The sequence below is a fragment of the Ovis aries genome, chromosome 2, assembly GCF_016772045.2.
Source record: "Ovis aries strain OAR_USU_Benz2616 breed Rambouillet chromosome 2, ARS-UI_Ramb_v3.0, whole genome shotgun sequence".
Taxonomy (NCBI): Eukaryota; Metazoa; Chordata; class Mammalia; order Artiodactyla; family Bovidae; genus Ovis; species Ovis aries.
In genome coordinates, this window is record NC_056055.1 from 240,618,950 (window position 1) to 240,629,225 (window position 10,276).

A 10,276-nucleotide genomic window follows, 5' to 3' on the forward strand; every position below is an offset into this window, starting at 1 on the left:
TGATTTGAACAGTGTCTGTTCAAATGTCAAATATATTATGTACTGTATTGTACCCTGAAATGTTACCTTTGTTTTCATTTTTTACTTTTATGACTGTAAACCCTCAGTAATTGTTTGAGGAAAGACGACAAGGAATGAGTGCCATTAATTGGCTATAATCTTGTATAGGATTTCATTTCCCATTGCCTTAATTTACTCATCTGAAACATGGAAGTGATAATAATCTTTGCATTTTTTTCAACAAACATTCACCCAGCACTTACTTTCTCCTCCTGTTTATGTACTAGCAATACAGAGAAGGGTGACAGGACCTGTGCTCTTAGGTATAAAACCACCCAGCCCAAGCTACAGTCCAAGAGCTAGAGCAGCAGTGAAAGGAGGTTGCCAGGTCCCCACGGGTACTTACCTGTCCTTCACAAAGTAGTGGGTGGCCTTAACAGCACCAGTCCTGGAGATGTTGGTGCTGGCGAAGACCTCATTGACCACCAGGGCAAATCTATTTGGGTCACTGCTTGTCGCTCTGAGGACTACGTAGAGAGGCTTGTGAAGGGGAGCTGGTCTGTTCTCAAGTGGAGATGAGCACTGAGGGTCTGTGTAGATGCCCAGGATGACGATGGTGTCCCCAGTGCCCAAAATATGGATGGTAATATATCTGGAGAGGGATGGCAATAAGACTCTCACTACGAAACCCTCGAGGCAAGGGGTATCACTCACCCTCTGCCTTGTACCTTAGTTCACGGAGCACTGGTAGCCACAGAGAAGGAGGGGAAGGGAAGTGTTAGTCGCTCAATCATTCCAGCTCTTTGCTGACCCCATGGACTGTAGCCTGCCAGGCTCCTCTCTCCATGGAATTCTCCAGGCAAGAATACTAGTGTGGGTAGTCGTGCTCTTCTCCAGGGGATCTTCCCAATCCAGGATTCAAACCTGGGTCTCCTGCATTGCAGGCAGATTCTTTATTGTCTGAGACACCAGGGAAGCCCATGGGAAGGGAGCTGAGGGGCAAGTTTGCTAACCTTCCTCCTGGACCTCCTAAAAAGTGAGGGGCCACATCATAGATCCTCAGACCCCAGGGCCCTTGAAGATATCTGAGCCATCCTACCTCAAGGTAATTTATATAAACAACTCATAATGTATTACTTCATAAAAGCATCTTTTTCTTCCACTAATACTTTGAATCTCAGTCCAAGAGGTACCTATGATTGCTGAGTGGGCATGGCAGGGGGAACCAACATCCGGAGGGTGTTGACTCCTTTTGTGTCAATTATAGGTAGCAGTGGGAACTCTGCAGGGCCCAGCCAGAGGGGCAGCTGATGAAAAGGAACTCACGTGAAAGAGACTACTGGGTAGGGGTGAGTGACATTCACCACCAGAGCATACGTGCAGCTGAGGCTGAGCATCATGACGTCGGTTTTATTGGCAGCATCAGGGTGAGATTTCAGAAGCTGCACCTCCAGAGAATAAAGGGCATGGCTCTTGTTGACCTGGAAAAAACAGGGAGGCGGCCATTACCCTCAGATCTCCTGGGGAATCTCCGTCTTCCATCGTTGTTTGTTGCAAGTTGTTTATTTAAACAAGAGGAATGGCCAAAGCCTGGACCTCTCTGGCAGTCCAGTGGTTAAGATGCTGCTCTTCCCCTGCAGGGGATGCGGATTTGATTCCTGGTGGAAAATCCCACAGCCAAAATATAGGGGGGAAGAAAAGAGTAATGGCTAAAGTTCACTGAGCATGGGTTATATTCTAGGCACTGTGGTCTGAATGCAACTCTGTGAGGAGGGGTCCATTATTAGTCCCATTTTACAGAAGGGTAAACTGAGGCTTATTTATTTGGCTGCACAGTGCGCCTGCAGGATCTTAGTTCCCCAACAGGGATTGAACCCAGGCCCTCGGCAGTGAAAGCACAGAGCTCTAACCATTAGATGGCCAGGGAATTCCCAAAAGAGTAAACGGAGGGTTAGAAAGTTAAAAGATTTGCCCAAAGCAACTAACAAAGCCAGAATTCAACATCTCACTGATCCCAGAGCCCATGTTCTTAACCTCTGTGTCAGTGGTTCTCAAATTTCAACATGCATTTTAGAATCTCCTGGAAAAAAATAAAAGAATCACTGTGGGACTTGTTAAAATTGCTGATGCCTGGTCCTTATCCCAAGATTCAGATATTTTTTTGATATTTCATTGTTTCCCACAGGATTTCTTAAAAACAAATCAAAATGATTTGTTTTATTGCTATAAATCAAGCAGTTTATTTTAAAAAGAACACAGAGAATTCTAGGGGCAAAGCCATGGACTTATCTATTACATGTTGAAACTGTCGACTCTGTGCTGTTGACTTAGGCAAGAGAACCCATCTGTGGGTGGCCGAACTAGATACTGGAGGAAAGACATCACCCACCTTACCCCACCATTATAACAAACTCTGGTTTTCAAACTGAGCCCAGAAAGCTCCAGAGCCTCTTTGAAGGGGCATTAAAGTCTACCTATGTGTTAGGGCGAAGCTGACCCAGCAGGGGACTCTTCCTCCGGCTGCATTCAATCAGAGCTGCTCTATTTTTATATATTTCTTTTTATGTTTGGCTTTTCATAAGAGCCCTTTCCAGGAAAAGAAGTAACAGCACAGTGAGCAGTTAGGAGCACAAGCCAGCTCAGTTAATAACTAACTATGTGACTTGGGATAATCCCTCAGCTTCTCTGAGCCTTAGATTGCTCATCTGTAAAATGGAAACTTCACAGGATTATTGTGAAGATTTAGTGAGACATTGCATATAAAAAAGATTCTGACCCACAGCACATGGTACACAGTATGTGTGTGTCAATCAGTTGTGTCTGACTCTTTGTGACCCCATGGACTATAGCCATTCTCTAGGCAAGAATACTAGAGTGGGTTGCCATTCCCTTCTCTGGGGGATCTTCTCGACCCGGGGATTGAACCCAGGTCTCTTGCATTACAGGCAGATTCTTTAACATCTGAGCTACCAGGGAAGCCCAGCACACAGTAAGAGATTAATAAATACTGGTTGTGGTTGTGGTAGTTATTATTTTAAAGGATTCTGTGGCTGACAAGTTTGGAAGTCAATTTTCCCAATCCATCAAACATGGCACCATTTATAAGGGCATTCCTAATCTGATGAGAGACAACATGGTCTCTTCCCCCAAGAGACTAGTCTGATTGCTAAGACTTGACTTCATTCCCGAGAATTATCCTTCATTTTCATTGAAATAAAGTCACAACTGGTACCAGTCATTCATTTCCCAGTCCCTCCCCCGAAGCACACGTACAGCCCAGCTTCCTGTCAGAGGATCCCTTCCAGATTGCTCACAGAGAGGTGAAGTCCACAAGAGCCCTCTTTCTTCTCCACGGTGAAGGCCTGGGCTCTGCGACCCTCCTCTGACTTGCTGACACTGGAGCATCCTGAAAAGGTGCCTTCCCCCAGGATCCAGTGGCGAGTCTTCAGGAAGCAGCTGCTCAGGACCACCTCAATTTCCTGTGGCTGGCAGCGCAGAGCCACCAATGCCCCGGATAGTTCTGTAGGGGGATAAGAGCCAGGACAGAGCTTCCTGAGGCTCCCGGGGTGATGCCAAGGGCCAGGGGTACTAGTTCTAATCTGGGGGTCCAACCCATAGCCACTCCCTTAAAGAGTTTCCCTCATGGGAGGAAAGACCCCTCTGCCATGATTGCACTGGGGACCCTAATCCCTGGCCTTAGCTGACCCACTCAGAATCTCTTTCCCAGGAACTGAGCCTGAAAGGAGGCAATAAAGCTTGAGAGTTGTAAGGCAGCCCTCTCCTGCCTTGTGGGCTGAGATGCAGGAACAGCCAGTGTTTGGAGAGAGGAACAAAGCAGTTGCGGGTACCGAAGGGGGTGAAGCAAGACTAAGAGAGGAGAGAGGGGTGACTCGCTGGCTGCCACCACATCCAGAGTTCCAAGTCCCTGGGGACCCTGGCTGGAGCCTACCCTTGGGCTCCATGAGACACCTTTGTAATAAATTCTCCTGTTTGCCCTTCTCCAACCCATTGGCTTCTGTTACCTGCTTGGCAAGATTATTTGAGGAGATAATAATTTGCTTTGTTCTTTGATTTCCTTCTTATTCCAGCAGGTAACCTGGACCTTGGGGGCTTTGAGGGACCTAAACTGTCTGAGCTCAATAGCTCTTTCTGTCTTGTAAAAGCCTAAACTCCTGAAGAGACAGCCGAGGGAGGGAGGGAGCTCACTGAGAGTCACGACAGAGAGGATGCATCTTCACGTCCTTTTCAGGACTTCTTAGCTTCACAAGGCAACAAAGTTTGCTTTGTTCCATGTTTTCAGTTTTTTAAATTAATTAATTAATTATAGTTAAGCCGATTAGCATGGGTCTTTCTGCCCCTGGCACCACACGGTGCCCTGACACATGTCAGGCACCATGTTTGGGGTGATGAAGGAGAAGCTAATATTTAAGCCTTCTGTTCTTTCTGTGATTGCGCTTTCCACACTTGCTGTTGAATTTGGGATGATCCGCTCACAGTTAGTCATGAAAAGTAAAATATCATGGAAATACTAAACATTTCTGGACTTGCTTTATTACTTTGAATTTAAAGACTTTGTTTCCTTTTTTTTAAAAAAAAAAAAAAGCTCCTTGATTCTATCTTAGCAGACATGTTCGGTCAGAGGCATGGGCTGCAATATCAGAGCTGGTGCTCTGGAAGTTCCCAAGGGGTCTAGCGGTGAAGACTCTTATGCTTCCACTGCAGGGGGTGTGGGTTGGATCCCTAGTTGGGGAATTAAGATCCCACATGCTGCATGGCATGGCAAAAAAAAAAAAAAAAAGAGTAGTCTTTTTTAGAAAAATCAGAGTTTTATTAAATTGAAGTATTGGGGGGGGAGGTTAGATTTATTTCCACTGTAGGGGGCATATGTTTGGTTCCCAGGACCCAGCTTTAGCCCTGCCAGAGGCTGAGCCTGAGAGGTAGTTGCATTGCTACTCACACAAGAAGATCCTGTGACCTCCACCTTTCTATAATATCGGCTACACTTGTCTTGCCTCAACAAGACTTTTCCCCATTTCCCTGCTTAGCCCTCCAGGCCTCTGCTGGGGTTTTATCTTTGGTAGCTCATCATCTACTCCCCCCAGGAAGGCTTAATCTCAGATCAGTCATTGGAATCCTGGGGGCTGGGGGCTGATGACTTGCCCATTCTACCCCTGCTGTAGACCGTAGGTTTGCACCACCAGCCCCAAATCCGTATGTTAAGTCCAAATATCCAATGTGACCTTATTAGGAGGTGGGTCCTTTGGGAGGTGATTAGGTCATGAGAAGGGAATGGCAACCCACTCCAGTATTCTGGCCTGGAGAAGTCCATGGACTGTATAGCCCATGGGGTCGCAGAGAGTCGGACATGACTGAGTGACTTTCACTTCACTTAGGTCACGAAGGGAAAGCCCTCATGAATGGGAATGGTGCCCTTACAAAAAGGACCCAAGAGAGCTCCCTTGCCCCTTCCATCCTGGGAGGGCACACTAAGAGGACAGCTGTCTGACCAGGACGTGGGCCCCACCCAATACCAAAGCTACCCGTGCCTTCATCTCAGACTGTCAGCCTCCAGAAACGTAAGAAATAAGTTTCTGTTGTTCATAAGCCAACCTATGCATGGTATTTTTGTTATAGCAGCCCAAACTAAGACAAATTCACATGTCTAACTACCCTTGCTCTCACTGGAAATCACCTCTGTCCAGGTAGACTCTTTAGGTGTCAATGTCTGACCAAACCTCACTAGCTCTCCCATATCCTTTGGACTTAGCTCCTCTGGGCCTTCACAGAGTTGTGGAGAGTTCTTAGCTGCACTGTCGGGAGTTCCTCAGACTTACCTGAGTGGGCGTAGTAGCTGTTATTGCACATACAACCTCCGCTGTCAGCTAGGTGCTCATCCAAAGCACAGATTTCTGCTCCAGGACTTCTGGGGTGTTTGGGGGACACTTGACTGACTCCAGTCCTGGTAGAGGATTTTGTTGTCCCTGGGGAGATGGGAGTAAGGGTTGTTGAACCAGCAGCTGTTGTCTCGGGTGACGGGGTCGTGGCAGTACCAGCACTGGGGGCTGATTCCGTTGGAGAGGAAGGTGTTTGCGTGACGGTATTGTGATGTCTTTCAGACTTTGTGCTTATCGTGGAGGATGTTGTTAGGGTGGAGGGTGCAGCTGTAGTTACCCCTTCCTGAGCCCCAGGTATGTTTGTTCCAGGAACAGTTGTCTCCAGGGTGGTCATGGTTAGTGAAATGGTGTGAGTAAAGGCACGAGTGGTCACAGGTAAAGATTCTATCGCATCAGTGGTTTTGTCCAATGTTGCTCGGGATGTTGTAGCTGACATCTCAGAGACAGTGGTCGTTATGGACCCTGATGACGTAATGTCAATGCCCGATGTGTTTAAAGCCGTTGGAGTTGTGATCGTGGCTAATTTTGAAGAGTCAGCTGACACTGATGACCCCAGTCCATTGGCTGCAGAGCTTGATGTGAATGGGGCTGCAGCTGGAGGACTCTGGTTCTGTTCCGAGGGGTTTGCTGTTGTGGCCATGCTGGATGAGGCTGTGCTCCTGGATGTCCCTCCCTGGGCCTTCAGTGTGGAAGTCATCACGGAATTTGGCAGTGTCGTGCCCTCGGAGGTGGTGCTGATAACCATACTTAATTTCTCCTCCTGAGTCTCATGTGTTGGGCTTGTCTGCTCAGCGGATCCAGCAGAGCTGCCGGTTGGTGATGAAGTTAGAAGAGCAGCTGGTGTCGCATGTTGCTGGGACTCGGACATTGCTGTCCTCCCAATTGTTGGTGAGGCATTAGATGAAACTGCAGGGCCATCGTCTCTCCCACTGTTGGCTGGGGCTGAAGTTGTGGAGGAGTACTCTGTAGTTCCCAAAGCTGCAGAGTCGTTCATGGAGGATGTTGTAATTGACCCCCGGGTTGTCATAATGCCTATAAAACAAACAAACAAAAAGAAACCAATAGACCTGTTTCCTCCACCAATCCAGATGTTCTCACTTTACCAAATATCTTTATTGCAAGATTCAATAAAGTAATATCAACACCAACTATATTATTACTGGCTTGCAACATTTATGTGCCAGTTCTGTGCTACTTTTATTTTCTTGGGCTCCAAAATCACTGCAGATGGTGACTGCAGCCGCGAAATTAAAAGACACTTGCTCCTTGGAAGAAAAGCTATGACAAACCTAGACAGCATATTAAAAAGCAGAGACATCACTTTGCCAACAAAGATCTGTATTGTCAAAGCTATGGTTTTTCTAGTGGTCATGTATGGATGTGTAAGTTGGACCATAAAGAAGGTAGAGCGCCAAAGAATTGATGCTTTCACATTGTGGTGCTGGAGAGGACTCTTGAGAGTCCCTTGGACAGCAAGGAGATCAAACCAGTCAATCCTAAAGGAAAGCAACTCTGAATATTTGTTGGAAGGATGGATGCTGAAGCTGAAGCTCCAATACTTTGGCCACCTGATGCGAACAGCCAGTTCATTGGAAAAGATCCTGATGCTTGGAAAGATTGAGGGCAAGAGGAGAAGGGCATGACAGAGAATGAGATGGCTGGATGGCAGCACTGACTCAATGGACATGAATTTGAGCAAAGTCTGGGAAATAGTGAAGGACTGGGGAGCCTGGCGTGCTGCAGTCCATGGGGTCGCAAAGAGTCGGCCACAACTTAGTGACTGAACAACAACTGTGCTAATAGATCTGAGCTGACGCATGCCAGGGAGAGCTAATTTAACTAATTCTGGCAACTGTGTCTCATTATACTTAAAGACTATTCCAGAGACAAGAGTCAGCAAAAGGTGGAAATCTTTGATTTCTTTTTATTACGTTCATCACCTGTTTATTATTAAAGTAGCTTCTCACATATTTTTACTTACATGCATATGTATGAGGAGAAGGCAATGGCACCCCACTCCAGTACTCTTGCCTGGAAAATCCCACGGATGGAGGAGCCTGGTAGGCTGCAGTCCATGCAGTCACTAGGAGTTGGACACAACTGAGCTACTTCCCTTTCACTTTTCACTTTCATGCACTGGAGAAGGAAATGGCAACCCACTCCAGTATTCTTGCCTGGAGAATCCCAGGGACGGGGGAGCCTGGTGGGCTTCTGTCTATGGGGTTGCACAGAGTCGGACACGACTGAAGCAGCTTAGCAGCAGGAGCAGCAGCATATGTATGAGCATGATCTTTGATTTCTTAATACCTTTTTTGATGTGACTTTCATACTGCATTGAATATGATTTTAATATTTAAAGATACTTTTTTTTTTTTTGCAACCTGACCCCTAATTGAAAGCCAAATGCTTCATTTACTGCAATAGCAGTCAAAGATAGTTTTGACAACCTTCAGTTTTCACCTTGTCTGATTAAGGTGCTGTTCCAATGTGCAAGCCTTGGCACACCGAATCCTCACATCTACCCTGAGGTAAGGACTATTATTTCTATTTACCAGATGAAGAAACTGAGGCTCAGCCAGGGGAAGGCATCTGTGCAAGGTCGCATGGCCAGGAAGTGGTGGCACTGGATTTGAAACCAGATCCATCAGACTCCAGAGCCCAATATCCTCCCTACTACGCTGCACTGTTTCACAAAAACACAGCTTTATTCTCATGGCTGAGCCAGCTACCCTCTCTAGAGGAAAAGGCCCAAATCAGTTACACTAAGCTGTATCCCTTGGAAACCTCCCTCTCTCTCCTGGGCGATGGGCAGAAATAGGCCCATCACCTGATGCCCTGTCATCGTAACCTTGGCAGTTGTCAAGGGACTAATTCAGAAAAGAGGTGACCCAGCCTAGGTGATGGGCTTGTCCTTCCCACAGTTGGCTCTGAAGAGGCACTGAACCTTCTCCCCAACCCCACCCACATCTGGCATCTGCTTCTTCCAACCCTCACTTTCTTCTACCCCTGAAGAGAGCTACGGGGTTACAAAAGGACAGGAGTGTTGGCCAGGATGCACAAAAAGAAAAGCTAGGCTCTGGTCCTGGCTCTGTTACTAACATGCTGTGTAATATTGGGGAAGACCACACCTCTCTCAATCCTTGCACATCCCACTAGCACAGTGAGGGACTTGGACTTAGTATCGCAAGACCTCTCAAAACCCTAGTGATCCATAGGTCTGTTTGCAGCAAAATTCCAAGCTGAAATGAAGAGAGATCCTGCTACGGGGGTCTTGAGTTTTTATTTTCAGGGACAGATGTTTCCACTGGATCTGGTTTTATGTTTTTTTCCATGTGGTTAACCAGTTGTCTCTACCCACTTTGGAGAAGTCTGTCCTTTCCCTACCTGTTTGTCAGGCTACCTGTTGTTGTGCATCGAGACTGATTTCCCTGCTCTCTCATTCCCTTGGTTCACTTGTCTATTGCTGCGACACCTCATTATCTTACTGTTACTTTAACATAAGTCTCAGTATCAGGTAGAGCGAGTCTCCCATCTTGCTCTTCAAAGGTACCTTGGCTACTGTTGGCCTTTTATTCTCCCTCATAAGTACTGGAATCTACATATCAGCTTTTGCAAAAAAAAAAAAAAAAAACAAAACAAAACAACAAACCCATTGTGATTTTGATTGGAAGTGTGTTGCAATTAGAGGTTTGCTAAGAATTTACATGTTTATGACATGGAGGCCTCCTGCCCATAGAAGCTCCTTTGAGAAGCAATGGAACCTGGCCTGGACTCCAAAGTCAGACCTGGGACAGATTCCTAGCACTGTGGTGAGCAGACAAACCACTTCACATCTCCGAGTCTCAGTTTCCTCAACTGTAAAACAGCAGGGATAAGAATGCCTACTTCAGGCACTCATAAAGATTAAATGAGACAATACATAGGAGGCACTTGGCACAGTGCTGAGCATACAGTAGTTGCTCAGTAAGCAGAACCTGCTGCTGGTAATGATTTCCCCTTCTGTGCCTCTCACCAAAACTGGTATCTGCTTCCTGGGTATTATTTTGCCAAGGAAACACCCGGTCTTGGAAAAAGTTGTGACTCGGGGGATTAATGGCACATGCAGCTTCCTGACAGCTCCCCATACCTTCCCCCGTGCTGCCCCATGAACTCAGGATCCAGGGCTGCACTCCTCCGCTGGGCTCAGTGAGACACTGCGGGGGGCAGTTGGAGTAGGGCAGGGGAGGGCAGCAGGGGTCCAAGCCCCTGCATGGGCCCTCAGTTCTAGACCAGATTGAGAGGGAACTAACCTACTGAAGCCCCTAGCTACTGGCCCAACGCAGATGGAAAGGACAGACAGAAAAGGGGAGACGGCTGAGATGACAGATGAAATGGAAGTAGAC